General features: G+C 42.3%; 2 protein-coding genes and 1 non-coding gene across 3 annotated transcripts in view; 2 read left to right on the forward strand and 1 right to left on the reverse strand.

Moving 5' to 3' along the window:
• C1H8orf74 (chromosome 1 C8orf74 homolog) overlaps positions 1–23,067 on the forward strand; it is a 601,672-nt gene that overhangs the window by 328,747 nt on the left and 249,858 nt on the right. The window lies entirely within an intron of this gene.
• The window catches only part of XKR6 (XK related 6), a 206,338-nt gene that overhangs the window by 58,351 nt on the left and 124,920 nt on the right, over positions 1–23,067 (reverse strand). The window lies entirely within an intron of this gene.
• On the forward strand, positions 7,176–7,282 carry LOC121920100. Its single transcript, XR_006101642.1, has one exon. It is a non-coding gene; the product is annotated as a U6 spliceosomal RNA (small nuclear RNA).

Raw genomic sequence — 23,067 nt, forward strand, 5'->3', positions numbered from 1 at the left:
TATTATTATTATTATTATTATTATTATTATTATTATTATTATTATTATTAGAGATTTTGTAGCACCTTTGAGACTCAATGAAAGAAAGAAGTAGGCAGCCAGGGAGAGACCTATATATGCCAATGGTGTGTGAGAATGTCAATTCAAATTTAAAATCCTTTGTCAAAATCCTCTGAATTTGAATTGACATTCTCACACACTAATGGCATATACTGTATAGGTTTGTCCCTGGCTTTCCACTCTACCAAATGCATCTGAGGAAATAGACTGAAGTCTGCGAAAGCTCGTGCTGCCAACTTCTTTCTTTCAGGTAGTCTCATAGATGCTACAAAATCTCTTTACATACTGATTCTACAGACTAACACGGCTATACCTTTGTATCATCATCATCATCATCATCATCATCATCATCTACATCTCACTTTCCCCCCTTTTTGCTATATAGGTCTGTCCCTGGACTTTCCACTCCATGCATCTGAGAAAGAAGGCTGAAGTCCCTCAAAGCTCATGCTGCCAACTTCTCTCTTTCAGTTAGTCTCAAAGCTCATGCAAGATCGCTTTGCATACTGATTTGCCCAGATTGAAATTCAAAGCGGCTTACAAGGATTTGAAAAAATTGTTAAAAATCCACAAAAATAAAAAAGTTTAAAAAAACACTCAGAAAAAAATAATAATACTGTACCAGGTTAAAACATATATTAAAACACACACACAAAAACACGCACCTGTACAGCGATTAGCAATATCCAGCACATTGCAAAAGATGGGCCTTATCTCAGCCCTTCTCAAATGCCTGTCAAAATAGAAAAGTCTTTACTTGTTTGCAACAAGAAAGTAGGAAGGGTGCCAGTCTAATTTCTCTAGGAAGGGAGTTCCAGAGCCTGGGGGCAGCCACCAAGAAAGCCCTGTCTTCCATTTTCCCACCAAATGGATATGTGAGGGAGATGGGACAGAGAGAAGGACCTTCCCACCAGATCACAGAGCACCAGCTGGTTCGTAAGGGAGAATACGGTCCTTCCAGTAACCTGGACCAGAGCAGTGTAGGGCTTTAAAGGTCATAAGCAGCACTTTGAATTGTGCCTGGAAATGGACCAGTAGCAAGTGGAGCTGTTGCAACAAGGGAGTTGTTCCCCACTGCCAAGATTCTGCATCAAAGAACAATAGAATCATAGCGATGCAAGGGACCAGAAGGGCCATGTAGTTCAACTCCCTGACCTGCAGGAACATAATTACAATATTCACGAAAGGTAACCATCCAACCATTGTCCAAAGAAAGAGGGACCAAACATATCCTCCAACTGTCCTGTTTTGGCAGGGACAGTCCTGATTAATCCTCTGCTGTCCCACTTTTTCAGTTGCTTTTGAAAGGTTCCAGTTTTTCTCTCTCTTCTTCCCACCTTCCCCCTTTGTCCTCAGCTTACTTCAGCTGCTGCAACCTGGGTTCAAAGTGCAGTCCATTCAGCTGGAGGAGAGGAGAGGAAGAGGGCAGAATCTTGCCTTTCCCAGGAGGTGCAGGCAAAAGCAAACTGCTGCAGCTTCCCTTAGCTTGTCTGTTCTTCCTCATTAACAACGTTTGCCATCTTGACCACACTCTGATGTTTCCTGGCCACAGGTGCCCTGGTTTTCATCTGTGAAATGTTGGAGGGTATGTCCACCATGCTCCGAGGCAGTCCATCCCATTGTCAGACAGTTCTGACCAGCAAGACGTTACTGTATTCCTAATGTTTAGGTGGAATTACTTGTCTTGTCATATGAAACCACTGGTTCATGCTCTGCTCTCTAGAGCAGCAGAAAACATTGTGTCTGCATACTGTAAATCTACACTCATGTAATTTCCATGCTGAACTGAGTGAACACATGTTTTGCAATAAAAGACTGAAGTGTACAAAGAATCATTGTGAGGTATAACAGTTCTTGCAGTTTTATCCGGTCCTGAAGCTCAGCCTGAATCTCCGTTCTTTCCATTTGGGGTATATTTGCAAACATGGTGAAATTATTGTCCAAAATAAACTAGAATACACTTCATCCCATCCCTATCTGCCATTGAAATGCGTACCTCTTCTCTCTGGCTGTAATCCAGCTGGAGACTTATGTTAGGGTAAGACTCTGTTAGATGTTCATAAGTCACTTCTTGGAGCACAGCACAGGATCTGGGAACAGCAGATTTGATAGGGGCAATTTTGATTAATCCTCTTTCATCCCGCTTTTCAACTGCTTTTAAAATGTCCCATTTTCTCTCTCTTCCACTTGCTTTCCCCTTTCAACTTCAGTTTTCTTCAGTTACTGCAATCTGAGTTCAAATTGCAAAAATAGTTTGCACTAAGTTAATTCACCAGAGAGAATCATAGAATCATAGAACCGTAGAGTTGGAAGAGACAGAATCTTGACCTTCCCAGTAGTCTCAAGCAAAAGCAACCTGCTGCAGTCTCCCCTATATCCTGTGTTCTTCCTCATTACAGGTAGAGTATCCCTTATCAGAATTCCAAAATACAAAATACTCCACAATCCAAAATTACCCACATGCGTGGCTGAGGTAGTGATAGCTTTGGTTTCAGTGTACATAAACTTTCTTTCACACACAAAATTATTTAACAATATCACGTATACAATTACCTTCAGGCTATGTTGGAAGTTTACGAAACATAAATGAATTTCCCGTTTAGACGTGGAGCCCATTTCCAAGATATATCATTATGTACCATATATGCAAATATTTCAAAATCTGAAAAAATCCAGAATCCAAAACACTTCTGATCCCAAGGATTTCAGATACGGGAGACTTATCCAATAATAACATTTGCCATCCTAACCACACTGTGATGTTGCCCCAGTTTTCATCTGTGTAGAGCATGCCTTCCAAGTCTCATAGCCCAGGGAAGGTGTCCCCGCTACGTAGATGTCAAAGAAATAGTCAGCAATCCTTATGTCAGGGCAATACTGTCCTTGTCATTTAAAAACCCACCAAAGCCAAAACAAGCATATTTAAATACTCTTTGTATTCAAGCGCAGCATCAGATTTGGAGATGGCCATCTGCTTAAGGAGAAGTTAATCTCACAGAACATGGTTTGCCGATTCTCGTGCTCCTGCCGTGGCCTCCTTAGGGAGAAGATCTCGTGCCAAAAGGCAAGGCTGGGCCACTCAATATGCTATGAATCTGAGAAAGACGCTTACAAAGAAACCCATTCTGCAAAACCAATCCTAAATTAGCCAGAATTCACCTTACGTGAACTCTGCTAACAAGGGACTTTTTGTTTTTTTACACCAAATAGTAAAACTGCAGCTTATTTAGAAAAAGCCACTCACTGGACCACATTGTGCTCACAGTGAAAGAATTAAAAAGACATAGCTGCGTTAGTCTGAGGAATCAGTCTGCAAAGGGATCTTGCAGCAACTTTGAGACTAACTGAAAGAAAGAAACTGGTAGCGTGAGTTTTCATAGACTTCAGTGTACTTCCTCAGATGCATGGGGTGGAATGGAGGGTCCCTACTTTCAGATAGGAGATTATCACATGGTTCTTAAATAGTGGGATAGACGCGTGATTGAAATTGTAATAGCAAGATTTTATCGCACGACTTCGTGGCTAGGCAGCAGGTATCTTGTAGTCAATCCGTGCTTATGCTGCTGCTTTTAATAAACAGGAAAATCCCATGAATAGCTGTCAATCCCATAGCCCATTATTGAAGTGTGTGCCATAAAGGTAATTCACAGTAATTCAGAGAGAAGGGGATTTAAACTGGTTTCACTGCACCCCTCCCCATTCCTAATGAAGGCAAGACTTTACTGCCAAGGAGGCAATCCGTCTTGAGCAGAGAAAAGGGGATTTAAAGGGGTTTCACTGCCTTCTCCCCCCCCCCCAATTCCAATGAAAGCAAGACTTCTTAGTGGTGAGGAGGCATCCATTGCATCTGGGGCAGGAAAAACAGGATTTAAAGGGGTTTCCCTGCACACACCCCACTGCCAATGAAGGCAAAACTTTTTTACTTACTTAATCTCAGATAGCTGATGAGTAAACAGAAAAGTAGTGTGATAAGATGCATAGGCAACCTGTTATCAATTCGCAATTGCATGGTAATGTGAAAAGAATCGTTGCTGTTTCGAGTGTTTAAAAATCCGCAACAGCATCAGGAGGGAAGCTGCGTGTGATAATCTCCTTAGTCTAAAGGGATTCTGCCCCCCGCCCCCCTTTGCTGGGAGAATTTCCTTCCTTCCTTTCCTTCCTTATTTTCTGAAGTTTAGCAAAGCTTCAAGGAAACATTTTCTGCTGAATACAATGGTAGGAATCCTGTCCGTGTCTCACATGTGTCCATTCCCCTACAAAAGCAGACCTGATGAAGAAATTTCCAGCATAAGCATTTGTGGACTCACATTATCAGATGCATCTGATGAAACAAATGGAGCCCAGGAAAGCATATGCTAGACATACTTCTTCCCAGTTAATATTACTAAATTATTATTATTATTATTACTTCTTACCTGCCTCTCCCCATCAATCGAGGCAGGGAACAACAACAGGCCAACAAATATGTGTCAGTTAAAACACAACTTCAGTTAAAACATACATCACTTTAAAAGAATAAGCAATATATGTTTAAATTCCATCATTTAACATTTATGGTTTTAAAAATAATCTGGACAGACACAATCAAAGTACTCCCAACAGCCATCCATCCGAATTCTGTTTAAAAACCTCCAAAGAAGGAGACTGTACAAGATAGCGTCTTCCACTGTTCAATACTTCTTATCACCAGGATTAGGAAGTTCTTCCTAATGTTTAGACGGAATCTCTTTTCCTGTAGTTTGCATCTATTGCTCCATGTCCTAGTCTCTGGAGCAGCAGAAAACAAGCTTGCTCCACCCTCAATATGACATCCCTTCAAATATTTAAACCTGGCTATCATGTCACTCTTTAACCGTCTCTTCCTAAATCTAAATATAGCCAGCTCCCTAACCTGCTCCTCATAGAACATGCTTCCCAGACCTTTCGATAATAGAATTATAGAATCATAGGATCAAATCCACTTGTTAAATAATTTGCAGAGACATCCATAGGATGCTCTGTTGGAGGGGATGTCTTCAGAACTGGAGTGCCAAAACTTTGAGAGAGCTAATTACCTGGCACGCCTGTTTAATGAACCTTGGGCATAGCTTCATAAATACATGAGCATTAGCAGCATTAAAAGTGATGCATGAATGAATAATCCCTTTAAGGAAGTCAGACACTGCAAGGTTCGGCAATGTGAGGTAACATCCCAAACAGTTTTGCTGGGACTTAAGTGTTCACAGAGCCAGATTTACACCGTTTGAACAAACACAATAAAATAGGCAGAGCTCCCTAGTTAAGAGCAAAAGAGAGAATTCATTAGGTCTTAAGTGAATGGGAAATAGGCTCATTTGATCACATCAAGTGAAGAATTCTCCTTTCCTTCATTTTCCCAAGATCTCAACCTATTATGTGATGACATAGATGGGCAACTTCCATGGGGCTGTTGTCATTGTTGTCGTGCACTTTCAAGTCGTTTCCAACTTATGGCAACCCTATCATGGGGTTTCTTGGCAAGTTTCTTCAGAGGATGGCATTGGCATCCCCTGGGGCTGACAGAATGTGATTTGCCCAGGGTCACCAAGTGGCTTTACATGGTCAAGCCAGGATTTGAACCCTGGTCTCCAGAGTCCCAATCCAATGCTCAAACCACTGCACCACTACCACCCTACTGGCTCTCTCCATGGGGCTAGGAGCCACTTTTCAGTGCCCAAGGACAACACACACATAGGATGTGGCTCTAAGGAGAAGAAGGACTGTAGCTCTATAATATATAAATACATTCTGTAGAAATGGCCTTTGCTTTTCCATTATTTTATTGTTGTTAATTGCCATCAGTAGCGTCACCAGGGTTGGCATCACCTGGTGCAGTAACTCATGGTGTCAACCTTCCCATTGACCTCCTCCCATATCACACCATGCAGAATCCTTAGGAATGTTATTGTACTGATGCTACTCATCAATTGCAATTCCCATATATCACTGAATGTAACAGAATCATAGAATCATAGTGTGACATCCCTTCAAATATGTAAATAGGGCTATCATATCACCTCTTAACCTTCTCTTCTCCAGGCTAAACATCCCCAGCTCCCTAAGGAATTCCTCATAAGGCTTCATGGTTTCCAGACCCTTCACCATTTTAGTTGTCCTCCTCTGGACACACTCCTGTCTTCTCAATATCCTTCTTGAATTGTGGTGCCCAGAATTTATACCCAGGTTTTACTGTCGAACAGCTTTTATTGTCAGGACGTTCTTCTTAATCCCTTCCTTCCATAGGATGCAATGGGTTCTTGCAGCACTAAGAAGGAAGTTGGTAGCACAAGCTTTCCTTGACTTGTCTGCTTCCTCAGATGCATGGAGGAAGTAAAATAGGCGTTTACATTAAAGAAATTTACGCTATAGAAATAATTGCACATTTACACTATAGAAGGAATGAAGTCTGGCATCACTTTAAGTGCTGTAGCTCCTTCTATGAAATCCTAATTAATAACTTGTTAATTAACAAATCTAATTAATAATTTGCCTAATTAATAATTTGTCAGCTGCTCTGAGAGCATTTCTAAAGAGCAGGGCAGAAATAGAATAAATCATCATCATTATCCTGGAATTTGTTACAAAATCTGTCGCCTTCTCCTTCAAAGAGCACTAGTGCCCCACAGAACTACAAACCCCAGAGTTCTATAGGATGGAGCCATGGCAGTTAAAGTGGTATCAAACTGGATTATTTATACGGTGCAGATGCACCCCTCATTTCTTTGCATTTATCATTCCCTGCCAAGGTGAAGCTGCAATTGGAATCCAGAAGTGGTGGCGCTTTAAGGCGGTGGACATCTTCCTCCAACCTCTTTGTCCCCAGCCAAGACACGCCCCTCATTTGCATAAACCAGCCCCCCCTCTCTCTCGCTCTCTATCTTTCATCCCTTTCTTCTCTTTCCCTGGATATTTTGCTTTGTAGTTCTTCTAAACCTCACTTTCAAAGAGAGAGACTTGTATTTATTTTAATTTACAAACAGCACAGTAAAGATAAGAGAGAAAAACATCTCTTTTATGAGGTTCCCAAGTTGTTCACCATAACCTGGAAAAGATGGAGAGTTGGAGGTCTATATAAGGCTCGGTCCAGGAGGGAGTCTGTGCTCGCTTCGGCAGCACATATACTAAAATTGGAACGATACAGAGAAGATTAGCATGGCCCCTGCGCAAGGATGACACGCAAATTCGTGAAGCGTTCCATATTTTGCATCTACACTGCCGGATGGAACACGCTTTGACGCCACTTTTTTCCTACTGCAGCCGATTGGGATCCTGGGATCTGTAGTTTTCCAAGGTCTTTAGCCTTCTCTGCCAAAGAGGGATGGTCGTGAGCATAAAGCTACACGTCCCAGGATTCTGTAGCAGGAAGCCATGGAAGTTAAAGTGGTGTCAAAGTGCTTTATTTCTACAGTGTAGATGCACCCCCTGAGTTCGGACTTCAACAATTGATTGTAATCAATAGATTCAAGAGGAAAAAAGCATACAGTCATAGAAGCATAGAATTGGAAGAGACCCCAAGAAGGGCCCTGATCCAGTCCAACCCCATTCTGCCATGCAGGAACTCTCCGTCAAAGCATCCCCATTGACAGATGGCCATCCAGCCTCTGCTTAAAGACTTCCAAGGAGGGAGACTCCACCCCAATAGCAATAGTTGTGACACAAACAAATAACAAAATTAAAATGATGATCAGACCGCCATATCCATGGATTCAATTATTCACGGCTTGAAAATACTATACGCACACACACACACACATTCCAAAAAGCAAACCTTGATTTTGCCATTTTATATATAAAGGATGTCATTTTACTATGTCATCAGATAGATAGATAGATAGATAGATAGATAGATGTAATGGGACTTGAGCATCCATGGATGTTGATATCCAGGAACCAAACCCCAGCAGATACCAAGGGCCCAAGGGTATACCTTCAATTTACAATATCATACGCACAGCCTAAACATACTGACATGTACATCCTGTATATGTCTAAGTCTAGAAATTGTAGACAAAACATTAGTCCAAAAAGCTTGGGTCGACTTATGCGCAGGTCAATGGAAGTACTGTACTTTCATTCCTATCAGAGAAGGAACCATCTCCTTCTCTGGGTCGAGTGATGAAAGGAGAAAGCTTAGCAGTCCATTCCAGGAGAACCTAAAGAAGAACCGAACCCCTTTTACTCTCACTGTTGCGGTGCCGCTTCTGGACTTTTTGCATTTCCCTTCAAAGGAGCACAGAGAGGAATCGGCGTTGAAGGATTTGAATACGACCTTTGTGTACGTTTTGTCACCTTTTCTGGGTGAAAATCAGGCAACGTTCTCACATCAAAAGCTATTATCGCTGCGAACATAGGCTGCGGCCACACTGCAAAAGCAAAACAGTTTGACAGCACTTCAACTGTCATGTCTCAATGCTATTAAATTCTGGGATCAGTAGTTGTTTATGATATTTAGCCTTCCCTTTCGGAGTGCTCTGGTGCCCCATCAAACTACAGATCCCAGAATGCCATAGCACTGAGTCGTGGAAGTCAAAGTGCTGTCAAACTGCTTTTTTCTGCACCGTGGCAGCAGCCATAGTCACCACGCATCGCACAGACACAATTTAACATATTTCCCTCTTGATCCATCCAGCCACAAATATAGTTATACCCGAAATAATTTCTGTGGTGTTGTTTTCTGTGGCTTTGTATGCCAAACCTGCCTGCAGTGGCATCAGGTCTAGTGACATCACTGTGTGGAATGGCAACACTGCACAACTGAACCAAGGCAGATAATGTGTAACCGGATGCACAGTCATAGAACCATAGGATCATAGAATCCTAGTGTTGGAAGAGACCACAAGAAGGGCCCTGATCCAGTCCAACCCCCTGCCATGCAGGAACTCTCAATCAAAGCAGCCCCAACAGATGGCAATCCAGCTATGTATATTCATCCATATGCAATGCGCACCCATGTGCTGTGGCAATCAATACACAGTCCACACTTTTGTGCAAGAGGTATTACATGCTCAGTTCTGCTCCAGCAAACTCGAACTGAATTGGGATGATCCCCGTCGGACAAAAATATCCAACCTCTTCTGTAGGGAAACTAAAGACATTCTTAAGACACCAATATTATTCTGGTACATTGCATTTCCCACCTCAAGCCAGTAACTTGTAGTATCAATGCCCTGAATTCTATTTTTAATGCTGACTAGAGTACAACCATTGAATCAATGGGATCTACCTATTTGTTGACTCTCCACTCTGCCATTGATTCGAAGCTGCTTCGAATCCCATTTTGGGAGAAAGCTGGGATAGAAACCTAACAATAAATAAATAAAATGGGTCTACTCTATCTGGCCCGAGCCAACAGAAATCCACCCCAGATTTTTTTTAAAAAAAATTCAGAATTAACTTAAAAAATTAACTTATAGCTGCTTCTGTAACTGCTTTTAAGAAATGGTAAAACCAAGTGTCATTTCTGCTTTACAAGGAAACTCCAGCGTTGGATAGCAGTTTCATATCACACTACCAGTGCCAGGTTGAATGTGTTACTGTAATTGTCTCTGCTAAATATTCTTGGTTTTAAATTTGTTCTCACCTCTCTATCTATGCTTTACCCCTCTCTACCATTGCCTGACTTGGCACCTTCATTTCACACATAAGGAGAAGAAGCAGACTGGCTCTGCTCCCTTCATTGTATTTTCTAGCGACCTGAAGGCTCTGAAAAAGAGAGATCATCATCATCATCATCATCATAACCATCATCATCATTTGTTGTGTCTTCAAGTCATCTCTACCTTGTAGCGACCCTAGGCAAACCTATCATGGGGTTTTCTTGCTAAGTTTCTCCAGAAAGGGTTTGCCTTTGCCATCCTCTGAGGCTGAGAGAGTGTGACTTGCCCCAGGTCACCCAGCGGGTTTCCATGGCCAAGCAGGGATTCAAACCCTGGCCTCCAGAGTCAAATGCTCAAATCACTTCTATTTCTTCTCTGCCTCTCCACAAGCCTCGAGAGTGAGTACAGCACAGGTTAAAACACATGAAACGGTTTCAAACATATAGGTTAAAACACACAAATATAGGATTGAGCTGACCATTACATTTTACAATCATCCAGACATAAATTTTGGAATATATCAATTTAAAATTCATAGTTTAAAACTGATTGGATAGGAATACCAGAAGAGATAGGTCTTTAATACTGTTTTAAATTCAGACAGAATATTTAGCTGTCAAATCTCTCCTGGCAGGTCATTCAAGGGAAGTAATATTGCCACTCTATTCTGCTTTGCTCAGGCCCCACCTGGAATACCGTGTCCAGTTCTGGGCATCACAATTCAAAAAGGATGTCGAGAAACTGGAGCCATGTGTCCAAAGGAAGATGACTGGGTCTAGAATGGTGAAGGGTCTAGAAACCTTGTCCTATGAGGAACGACTTAGGGAGCTTTGGATGTTTAGCCTGGAGAAGAGAAGGTTAAGAGGTGATATGACAGCCCTTTTTAAATATTTGAAGGGATATCATATTGAGGAGAGAGCAAACTTGTTTTCTGCTGCTCCAGAGAACAGGATCCAGAGCAATGGATGCAAGCTACAGGAATGGAGATTCCACCTCAAGATTAGGAGGAACTTCCTGACAGTGACCTTTATCACACGGGAGGAATTTTTCTTAATTTTGAATGAAAAGAAAGTGGGGGCAGAACACATTCATGTGAATTTGCTAGTTCAACGAATTTACATGAATTCGAATTGGATTTGAACTGGCTTCCCATTACCTGAAAATAGCATGCCATTGCCCAAAATTGTGTGTGGTAGTCTATCATGCAATAACATTAAACCCCATGATTCCATTCGGATTGCCATTGGATTATACTTCCAATTTCCCTGTCTGATAACATCCAGTAAAGGCTGTTCGACAGTGGAATAAACTCCCTCGGAGTGTAGTGGAGTCTCCTTCCTTAGAGGTCTTTAAACAGAGGCTGGATGGCCATCTGTCAGGATGCTTTGATTGAGATTTCCTGCATGGGAGTGGGTTGGATTGGATGGCCCTTGGGGTCTCTTCCAAGTAAACCCTATGATTCTATTGTTCCAAGTCTAGGGACGGCCGATGAAAAGGTCCTCTGGCTGACAGTTGCCAGTCTAGTCCTGGCCAGTTGGAGTAACTGTTCCCCAGAGGACCTGAGTGTATGGGGGAGATTATACAGGAGGTAGTGATCCTGTAGGTAACCTGGACCCAAATCATGTAGGATTTTAAAGGTTGAGTCTCCCTTGGGATTCCCTTCTGAATTCCACAATCTGAAATACTCCAAAATACAAAACTTTTTTTCAAGGGTGAAGGAGACAGTAACACCTTTTTGCTTTCTGATGGTTTAGTGTAGACAAACATTTTTCATGCACAATTAAAAAAAAAATTAGTATGTATAAAATGCCCAACAGGCTATGTGTATAGGTGTACGTGAAACATAAATGAATTTCATATTTAGACTTTAATTCCTTCTCCAAAATATCAAATTATGCATATACAAACATACAACAACAACATCCAAAATCCAAAGCACTTCTTGTCCCAAGCATTTTGGATAAGAAAGATTCAGCCTAACCAACACTTTCCACCTTGCTCAGAAATCAACTGTCAGCCACTGGCGTGATTTTAACATTGGTATGATATGCTCACTCCTAGATGTACCAGCGATCAATGTGGCTCCCATGTTGTGAATTAATTAAAGTTTATGACTTGCCACAAAGGTAGCCTAATGTAAAATGCACAGCAAAAGTCCAAAAGTATATAAAATGGCAAAACCAAGGTTTGCTTTTTGGAATTTATATATCTTTTCATTGTTTTCAAGCTGTGGATGCTTGAATCTGTTGATAAAGAAGGCAGCTGTATTAATATTAGTGAGTCTGTTTTAATTGTAATATTTTGTATGTTTTTGACTACATTGGATATTGTAAGCTCCCTTTAGTCCCAGTTTTAGGGAAAGGGTGGGATATCAGTAAATCTAAATACAGTAAGCCCTCCATATCAATGGATTTTTTTTATCCACAGATTCAAGCACCCACTAATACTAAATTTATATGGCCAAGTGTAGGAGACAACACAAGGGGTTTCTTGTTTTTTATTGCCATCAAGTTGAGTTCAATTTATGGCAACCCTATGAATGAGAAACCTCTAAGTCACTCTACCACCTGCAGTTGCTCAGGTCTTGCAAACTCTGGGCAGCCTTGCAGAGTTCAGGCTTGATTTGCTCTAGGGCCCCTTCATTTGTCTTTTTGGCAGCCCACACTATCCACAGAACCCCCCTCCAGTACATTTCCAATGAATCCATTTCTATCTGTCAGCTTTCTTCACTGTCCAACTTTCACAACCATACACAGAAAACCGATGGTGTGGTCAACCCTGGGATGAATGTCTTCATTTCCACAAGGACCTTTCTTGTACGAACACAAGGGGAGAAAAAGGCTTGGTGGTCTTCATGTGAGCTTGAAATCTAGCTTCTCGCTTTGCACGCAGTCTTCTGGTCTTTGCTTTTCCCTTTTCTTTTCCTGCCATTCTTCCATTCTCTTTGCTTTCTCGAAAGGAAAGCCCCTGGACTGAGTGAGTAGCTCATAGGCACAGCAATACAATAATTGCTTCTGACATGATGTCTGCTTCCTTTGATCCTGGAAACTTTCAACATCTGCTCCCGAGGGAAATGCAACAAACATATTTCCTTTCCCCTTTACTCCCTCAGTGTGCAGTCCCTGTACCAAAGGGAAGCCACAGCGTGGTTCTCATTGGCTGGGAAGAGAAGGATGTGCTCTCTGTGGGGTATATTTTAACATACAGATTGGAGGCTGGTGGCTCCTGTGTCACTGAGGTCATGAATCCATGCCACATTTTGCCTGACTTCAAAGGAGCCTCCTTTAAAGCCTGAATTAAGACCTGGAATGGGTTCTTTGCTCCACTGACCTGGAAGCCATCAACCACCACTGCACATAAATAAATTATGTACACATTTCTTCCTGGAACTGGAAAGAACGGGAGGCACACAGCAGAAAGTGTTAAGGCAGAAAATAGGCTGTGATTGGTCTTTGGCTTCATTTTGCAATTGACTCCTAGAATTCTAGAGTAGGAAGAGACCCTCAAGGGCTACCCAGCCCTATCCTTTACCAAGTAATCTGCTGCTTACTTTCTTTGTATTGTATACTATTATTTTAGAGATATTTTAATCATGTAATGTTGTTGGGTTTTTTACCCTTAGTATGTAAAGTGCTGTGCAAACTTTACAGTGCTCTATAAATAAATGATAATAAATAATAATAATAACAATAGCAATAATAAGTAGAAATACACAGTCAAAGCCTTCCCTGTGACAGATCGCCATCTAGCCTCTGTTTTAAACCTAGATTTCCCGACTTGTCCACTGGGTGACTTTGGGTAAGTCACACATTCTCAGCCTCAGAAAATCCCATGATAGGTTTGCCTTAGGGTCGCTGTATGTCAGAAATGACTTGAAGGCATGCAATAGCAACAACAACAACAACATCTAGGTTATAAATCTGTAACTGCAATAAAGAATGCCAGTCATCAATAATAATAGCCAAGATTTTGTGTTGTCATCATAACTATGATAATGGAGCTCCAGCACTGTTAATACAACTGATGTACTAACATACATCACACCCCCCCCCCCCCCACACACACTTTTGCAGTCTAGCAGCATCACAACTGAAGTGTTTCTGAAGTGCTGGAGGTTAGAGCTCTGGAAAATGACACTTGCAACTCCTGCTCTTGAAAACAGGCAGCTGGAGAGAACCAATGGGGTCCTGCTGCAACTGCTGGTACCACAGTACCTACCAGCTGGGAGCACACAGTGGACATTGTTTCCCAGCCGGTATCAGAATGGGGACTGCAGTCAAGAGATCAGAAGAAGACTGGAAATGGGGACGGCAGTTATGAAAGAATTAGAGAAAATCCTGAAATGTAAAGATATCCAACTGAGCACAAAAGTTAGAATCGTACAAGTCATTGTTTTCCCTATTACCATGTTCGAATGTGTGAAAAATGGATAGGAGTAAAATCAATTCATTTGAGATGTGCTGAGGATGCCATGCACAGCCAAAAAGACAAACAAATGGATCCTTGAACAAATCAAGCCCAAAATCTCCCTGGAAGCCAAGACAATAATAATAATAATAATAATAATAATAATAATAATAATAATAAATAATTTGTTTTATTTATATACCACTATTCCAAAGATCATAGCGGTGAACAGCAAGTAAGCTAATTAGCAAGTAAGCTAATTTGCCCCAACAGTCTGGGTACTCATTTTAGCGACCTCAGAAGGATGCAAGCCTGAGTCGAGCTTGGGCCCTTTTGCTGGTCTTGAACTCGCAACCTTGTGGTTTTGAGTATAATAAAGTTGAGGTTGTGGTACTTCACATCATGAGAAGGAATGACTCATTGGAAAATACCCTAATTTCAGGAAAGGTGGAGAGAAGTAGAAAGAGAGGGAGGCCACATGCTAGATGGATGGACTCTATTAAGGAGGTGATGGGTATGAATTTAGAGGACCTGAACAGAGAAAAAGAGATAGGGAATCTTGGAAATGTCTCATCCACAGGACTGCTATGGGTTGAGATCAACTTGAGGGTGGTTAACAACAACAACAACAACCAGTGAACCAAAGGGCAACATTCACTACAAATTATTCCATAAAGCAACGGTTCTCAACCTGTGTGTCGTGACCCCTTTTGGGGGGGGGGGGTCAAACGACCTTTCACGGGGTTGCCTAAGACTATTGGAAAACACATATTTCCGATGGTCTTGGGAACCAAAACACCGGTTGGGGTTACCACAACATGAGGAACTGTATTAAAAGGTCGCAGCATTAGGAAGGTTGAGAACCACTGAAAGACAGCCCATCTCACGGCTTGAAAAAAAAAGATTACAGTTCCCAGTATTCACCAGTCACAATAAATCCTGGAGAGGGAGTCTGGCTTGGGGGTTTCTAGATGCTGCATTCCAAACAAGGGAATGTCTCCAAGCAATCCTCATTTTTTGCAGCAACAGTGTTCTTAAAGAAGGCGGTAGAATTAGAACCCAATTAACAACAAGAACCCTATATCAGTTGTTCATAACTGTTCCCCACTTTCATATCACTAAAGCCCAGAGTGGATGGGATGGGAGCCACCAGCCGCAGATGTTGAGATGGCTACAGAAGTCTTTGCTTTTGTTCAGAGAAAATGTGGAAGGTGAGAATAAGCAGAAGCCATCACCATAACCTGGAAAAACATCCCTTCCCTTCCAGTGCTGTGACCTGAAATCATGCTTACCAGGAAGTACATCCCATTGAAGCCATTGGGACTGCATAAAAATGGCTCGGATTGGCCTGTAAATAATGAAAGAGGGAGAGAAGAGGTGGGGTGGCATGGAGGAAAGAAGCGTGAAGTTGCTATTTTAGGGATGAGCTGCATGAGTATGGAAACCATCTTCCGAGCAAAGCTATTTTCTGGCTGTGTGCCCCCAAGCCAGGCAGGAGCTGCTGCCGTGTTTTCTATTCTGGTCACACTGGATGCTTCCTACCCATCTATCCATCTTAATCAGAGGCTCCCATTTCTAGACGCACCAGCCCATCCTGGGAAGAAAGAGGAAGGATGTATGGGTTGGGGAACAGGAGGGATGGAAGGCATGGCAAGTGGATGCGGACAGGGAGAGATGGGCAGAGAGTGCCTGGGGCCTGGGATTTGGGAACCAAAGGCTGCTATTAATTTTAAAAGGGGAATATATATCTCTAAATATGAGAGAATGAATATGACAGAGCCAGCATGGTGTAGTGGTTTGAGCATTGGACAAGGACTGTGGAGACCAGGGTTCGAATCCCTGCTCAGCCATGGAAACCCATTTGGTGACCTTAGGCAGGTTGCACTCTCTCAACCTCAGAAGGCACTGCCAAAAACCCCTCTGAACAAATCTTGACAAGAAAATCCCTGTGATAGGTTCACCTTAGGGTCGCCATAAGTCAGAAATGACTTGAAAGTGCAGCAGGGGGTTGAACTGGATGGCCCTTGAGGTCTCTTCCAACTCAATGATTCTATCAAGAGATTATATGCATGTGTGTGTGCGCTTACATATACACACATGCATATACACACATGTATATATACACATCCACACACTCTCTCTCTCACACACACACACTTGCTAAATGGGCTGTTCCCATACCAAGAAGAAATGAATGGATTATTCCTTCGAATTTATTTTGGGAGACAGCATAATAAACATTTAATCTCTAGCCCATTTGTTTCCAGCTAGAAGGGGTAAGTACAGCAGAATGGAAGGTGAGCCCTGGCACCACAGGGACTGGGAGGGATGCTAGGTAAATAAATAAATAAATACACACAGACACAACTTGAGAGTCTCTGCAAGCTGCAGCAAGAAATGAGTTATACTTTGCAAAGTTCAGCAGGAGCAACTCTTGCAGATGAGCTGGAAATTTGCACACAGCTGTTTACTCTTTCCTGGAGCAGAGTCCATCAAAACTAGAGAATCTACTCCCGCTTTATCTGCTTAGAAATAACCCACAAAAACTGGACTCAGAGTCAGTTGTTCAGATCTGGCGACAGTGTATTTAGTCAGCAGTGTAATGCAGCAGCTACAGAAGCCAATATGATCCTAGGCTGTATCAAGTATAGTGTAGTATAGTGTCTAGTTCGAGGGAAGTAATAGTACCAATCTATTCTGCTTTGGTCAGGCCTCACCTGGAATACTGTGTCCAGTTCTGGGCACCACAATTCAAACAGGGTGTTGACAAGCAGGAGTGTGTCCAGATGAGGGCAACCAAAATGGTGAAGGGCCTGGAAACCACCAAGCCCTATGAGGAGATACTTAGGGAGCTGGGGATGTTTAGCTTGGAGAAAAGAAGATTAAGAGGTGATATGATAACCCTGTTTAAGTATTTGAAGGGGTGTCATATTGAGGATGGAGCAAACTTGTTTTCTGCTGCTCCAGAGAACAGGACCCGGAGCAATGGATGAAAGCTACAGGAAAAGAGATTCCAGCTCAACATTAGGAGGAACTTCCTGACAGTAAAAGCTGTTCGACAGTGGCAGACGCTCCCTTGGAGAAAGGTGGGGTCTCCTTCTTTGGAGGTTTTTTAAATATAAGCTGGATGGCCATCTGTCAGGAGTGGTTTGATTGTTTCTTCCTGCATGGCAGGGGGTTAGACTGGATAGTCCTTAGGGATCTCCTCTGATTCTACGATTCAATTGGAAAGTGAAGCCAAAGACCAATAACACCCTGCTTTCTTCCCTGCATCCTGACTAACACTTTCTGCGGTGTGTCTCCCCGGTTCTTTCCAAGGAAAAAAAAAAGGATGCGTAATACATTTGTGTGCAATAGTGGGATCTCTTCCATTTTTATGTTCTGTTCTGTATGATTTTAGGGCAAAAATTGCCTGAAAATTCCCACTAATTTTTTTTTAAAATGAGTGATTAGGGCCTCTGGGGGACGGGTGGTTGGCTTCAGGTACTGGAAAAGGGGGGCTTAAGGATTCATTTTGCCTACCCAGTCTCTAAGTGGGAAAAGTCTGCTTGAAATTTGGCCGATGCTGCACAAGTCTGTTAGGAAGAAACACAACTGTGTACTCCAGCAGCAGACACAACCCGTCCCTTCCACTGAACCCATTCAGGAGCTCCTGCCTGAACAGATTTAGATTCCAGGAATCACACAGAAGCACAGTTATGTCCGTCATGTTGCACGTTGGCGCATGCAGAGAACAAAGTTGTCCTTGGGCATCCAGTTGAAGAGATGGGGGAAGGACAGGCATGAATGCAGATGCGAATGGGCATGAGGACTGTGGAAAACACACACCACAGGGAACAGTCTGCATGGAAATCCAGCAATAATCCTAGAACAGAATACTGTAGCAACACTGTAGAGCTAAGTCAGTGTGGACAGTGGCCACAAGAGGAGAAAGGCTTCAACTGCACAAGCCATGTAGAAAGGAAGGCATTGGAGAAACAGCGCTGGGAAGTTTCATCTGACATTTCTTGTCGCTAGTGCATAACTTTGGGGAACAATGCAGTCACTAGCATAGCACCCCAAAAGAATTCTGGCCCTTATTCTATTAAATTGATTTTATTAAAAACACTAATATCTCAGCCTGCATCAACTGTTGTGATTTGGGCATGGACAATCCCAATTAATCCTCTGTCATCCCACTTTTACAGCTGCTAAGAAAATGTCCTGGTTTCTCTCATCTTCCCGCACTTTCCTCCTTTGTCCTCAGTTTACTTCAACTGCTGCAAATGAAGTTCAAAGTGCAAAAGGAGCTGTATCTAACAAATTGTTTCAGCCCCTTGGAAAGCTCCATTATAGCTATTCAAACCCCAGAATTGATTTACAGCCCTACTGACATGGGAACTACAAGCTACCACTGGAAGGACTATTGGCTTGATTGAATGGATAGGAAGCAGTAATAGAATCATAGAGTTGGAAGAGACCTCAAGGGCCATTAAGCCCAACCCCTTGATATGCTGGAACACACAGTCAAAGCGCCCCTGACAGATGGCCATCTGGTCTGAATTTAGAAATCTCCAAAGAAGGAGACTCCACCACACTTCGAGACACTGTATGTCACTGTTTCCAGACCCTTCACCATTTTGGTCACACTCTTCTGGACATGCTTAGTTTTGTGTGGGTTTTTCAGGCTATGTGGCCATGTTCTAGAAGAGTTTATTCCTGATGTTTCGCCAGCATCTGTGGCTGGCATCTTCATCTGTTCTCTGAAAGTGGTCCCTAGCTTTCCACATCTGCCCACCCATGATTTAATATCTAGGAAAGTGGTCCCTAGCTTTCCACATCTGCCCACCCATGATTTAATATCTATGGAAGCACAGTGTAGATCCTCAACCTATGGCTTTATGTTTGTGTGTATGCATATGCATTTTAAACGTACTGTTGGGTTTCTGCTAAAGGCAGGTGAGTCCTTTCAAAGAAAATGGATTTCAAAGGGCAGAGGGGGAAAGCTCTTTGGTAGAGGCACCCAAAGAATTTTCCTGAATTTTGATCTGTGAAGCCGACAATCAAGCGCTCACTTCATCATATTCCTGCCATTATGGAAAGCCACAGAAAGCGAACTACTGGGGAGCACGGAGGTGTGAAACGTTCCCAATTATTTCTGTAAAAATGTTTGCCTCATTGGGAGGGGGGGGGGTTGGGGAGAAGCATGTATTTATTTCAGAACACTTCTTTCTACATGCCTCGCTGCAAACTGAACCTGTAACCAAGCCAAAGTGTATGTAACAGAAACAATTGCATATTGCCTCTATGGTTACCCCTGATTTTCTCTCTCTCTCGCCATTTCTTTGATGGAAAAATTTCAACTGTAAACTCTTGGAACAGGGAATTGTCCTTTTCTATGCTGTCAGGTACAGTATAGTGCTGAATTTATGCACCTACAAAACAAGCTACAGTTTAGCGGCTTCAAATTATTGAGGCAAGGATTAAATATAAGTATAGAGGGCTAGTCACACTGTCTCAGCCTCAGAGGATGGCAGGAAACCTGCCAAGAGAACACTATGATAGGGTCACCATAATTAAAAACTGACTATCAAGCACACAACAGCAACAAAAATAGTGGGCCCTTGGTATCCCCCCATGGATACCAAAATCCATGGATGCTCAAGTCCCATTATATACAGTGCTGCAGTAAAATGGTGTCCCTTGCATAAAATTGCGAAATCTAAGTTTGCTTTTCGAATTTAAAAAAACAACCAAACATTTAATGGTGAATCCGTAAATGCAGAATCTGTGGATACGGAGGGCCAACTGTAAGTACAAAAGAACTGGACAGAAGGCAGACTATCGGGGGAACTCTTAAAGTTGAGGTATTTGAAGGTAGGATTAGGCAAAATGTGGCCTTTTTGTGATACAACCTCAGATACCTCCAACACCTCTTTTCCACACTCACATTACATTACAAAAGCATCCTCGAAAATTTGACAGTTTGGGTTGATTTGTCCTCTCCCATCCAGTGGTGGTGGTGGGACCCAATGTTGCATAAAATGGCCAAATCTTTTGGTATCTGGAACCATGACAGTAGTCTGATCTGAACTGTAGAAATAATACAGTGTTATACCACTTTAACTGTCCTGACTCCATCCTGTGACATTCTGGGATTTGTAGTTTTGTCTGATATTTATCCTTCTCTGTCAGAGAGCTCTGGTGCCGCAACAAAGTACAAATCCCAGGACCGCATAGCATGGAGCTATGGCAGTTAAAGCGCTGTCGAACTGCACAATTTCTGCAGTACAGATTAGATCCATTGTGGCCTGTTTAGAAAGATACAGAAGTTAAAATGTGCCACCAAAACAATTTACCCACCCGTGGATTAACTCCTTGGCATGTGCTAATCAGGGTTAGCTGGTTTAAACCAGGTTACCATGGTTTAAACCTTCTTTGTTTTTAAAGCCACTCAGGCATTTTTAAATGGATTATTCATATTTATTTCTTTAAAAACTCTGGCTGTTATTACTATTTTTCAACCCTTTTACTGGAACAAGAACAACTGTTTGAATTAAAACATTTTAACCTAAACAGATTACTGGAAGTTGTTCATTGTTAGACCAGTATCCAGGTCAAAATGCTTCTTTTTACCCCCTTTATTTTGTATTGTAAGAATTGCCATTTGGAAACAAAAGCTTCAATTAATATCAGTTCAACCAAAACAACTTGCTTTAAAAGAGCACTTTTTTTTAAAGAGCAACTATTATTTAAACTTGTGACCACAACATCTGCATTTTGCTACTTAATTTTCTGATTTAATCCTATAGTGATGTAGTCCTACACATTAATGCAAACAAAACAAAACAAAAACCTGTTTAAACAAACAAAAAAGGTTTAAAATACATTTTGAGGTGTGTTTGTTTGTTTGTTTGTTTTAATGGCAGAGGCCAACAACCCCAGACCAGGGTTGAGCAGTCCAAATGCCTTTTTGGTAGTTTTGCCCAGACCCTGGCCCAACTGGCACTTTGTTGCTGTTGTGTACTTTCAGGTCCTTTCTGACTTATGGTGACCCTTGGACAATCGTATCGTGAAGTCTTCTTGGCATGATCAATTCAGAGGAGGTTTGCCATTACTGTAGTCTAGGCTGCAACAATAGAAGGATAGTGTCCTCAAGGGAAGTACTAATACCATTCTGTTCTGCCTTGTTCAGGCCACACCTGGAGTCCTGTGTCCAGTTCTGGGCACCACAATTCAAAAAGGATGTTGAGAAGCTGGAGCGTGTCCAGAGGAAGGCAACTAAAATGGTGAAGGGTTTGGAAACCATCAAGCCCTATGAGGAGAGGCTTAGGGAGCTGGGTATGTTCAGCTTGGTTAAGAGGTGATATGATAGCCCTGTTCAAATATTTGAAGGGACATCATATTGAGGCTGGAGCAAGCTCGTTTTCTGCTGCTCCTGAGAATAGGAACTGGAACAATAATTATATATAATTAATTTATTTATAGCCCGCTTTTCCAGGGTAGATCAAAGCGGGTTACAGCAAAGCAAAAGGAATACAAAACAGAATACAAAACATACAGTATAAACATCATAAAAACAGCTCATTACGTTAAAACACTATAAAAATACGAACAGCATAAAAAAACCAGAAGAAAAAAAATGGATGGTAACTATAGGAAAAGAGGTTCCACCACAACACTAGGAAGAACGTTCTGATGGTAAGAGCTGTTCCTTGGCGTGTGGTGGAGTCTCCTTCTTTGGAGGTTTTTAAAAGACCCTGGATTGCCATTCTGTCAAGGGTGCTTTGATTATGTTTCCTGCATGGCAGGGGGTTGGACTGGTGACCCTTGTGCTCTCTTCAACTCTATTAATTTATCGCACCGGTTCTCGGCCCAGGCCCAGCAGGAAAAGGAAATGAGTGGGGGACGATTTTACCGCACACACCCGTCCCTCATCATTCCGTTCCCCCTCTCTTCCCTGCCCCTTCCGTTCCAGAGGGGACGCTTTTTGAAAACGTCAGAACAGTTCTCAAAAAAATTTCCCCTCTGGACCACTGCTGTTTAACGAACGGAAGAGAGGGTGGAAGAATGAGGATGCGTGCGGTAAAATCCGTCCCCCACTCGTTCCGCACTCGGCCCTGCTCCTTCCGTTCCGTTCTCAGAACGCGTGGAAGGAACGCAGTGCGATAAAGTTCTATGAGTCTATTCTATGATTCTAGTTCAAGAACACACAATCAAAGCACCCCTGACAGATGGCCATCCAGCCTCTGCTTAAAAAACCTCCAAAGAAGGAGACTCCACCATTCTCCAGTCCAAGGCAACATATTCCACTGTCAAAGAGCTCTTACTGTCCAGGAAAGGTCTCTTTTCACATCCAGAAGTGAGCCGCAACTGTTTCCTTTTCACTTTCTGTTTTAACAAAGGCCTATCCTGAGTATGCCCCATCCATTCTAGAAGGCATTTGAGGGCAAAATATTTTTCTAGAAAGACATTGCAATTTTTTTGTTTGACTGGGGACAAAGGACACAGAGGGCATTTTGGAGCCTGGTTTTTTGATCTCTGGGATACACACTTTACCCAGCCCTGACCTGGTTACAGGTACAGTCTATACTTGTGTAGTTAAATCTACACTTGTACAGTGTAGCTTTGCAACATCATCTTGCTGCTGAATTCTACAACTGATAGTGGATCATCCAGAGTGCCGGGTTATTGTCCCATGGGTCAATGGGGGAATGCACAGGAACTGTCCATCAAGGGGTACTAATTAGGGGTAAAAGCACTAATGAACTCCGAAATCCGAAATATTTGACAAACCCAAACCTTTTTACATGAGTGGCTTTGATGGTAGCCCCTTTGCTTTCTGATCCTTCAGTGTACACAAACTTTGTTTCATGCACAAAATTATTTTAAAAAACATTGTATAAAATTACCTCCAGACTATGTCTATAAGGTGTACATGAAACGTCAATAAATTTTGTGTTATGTGGGGTCTCCTCTCCAAGAGACTGCATGATGTAAATACAGT

Source organism: Sceloporus undulatus, chromosome 1, assembly GCF_019175285.1.
Source record: "Sceloporus undulatus isolate JIND9_A2432 ecotype Alabama chromosome 1, SceUnd_v1.1, whole genome shotgun sequence".
Taxonomy (NCBI): domain Eukaryota; kingdom Metazoa; phylum Chordata; class Lepidosauria; order Squamata; family Phrynosomatidae; genus Sceloporus; species Sceloporus undulatus.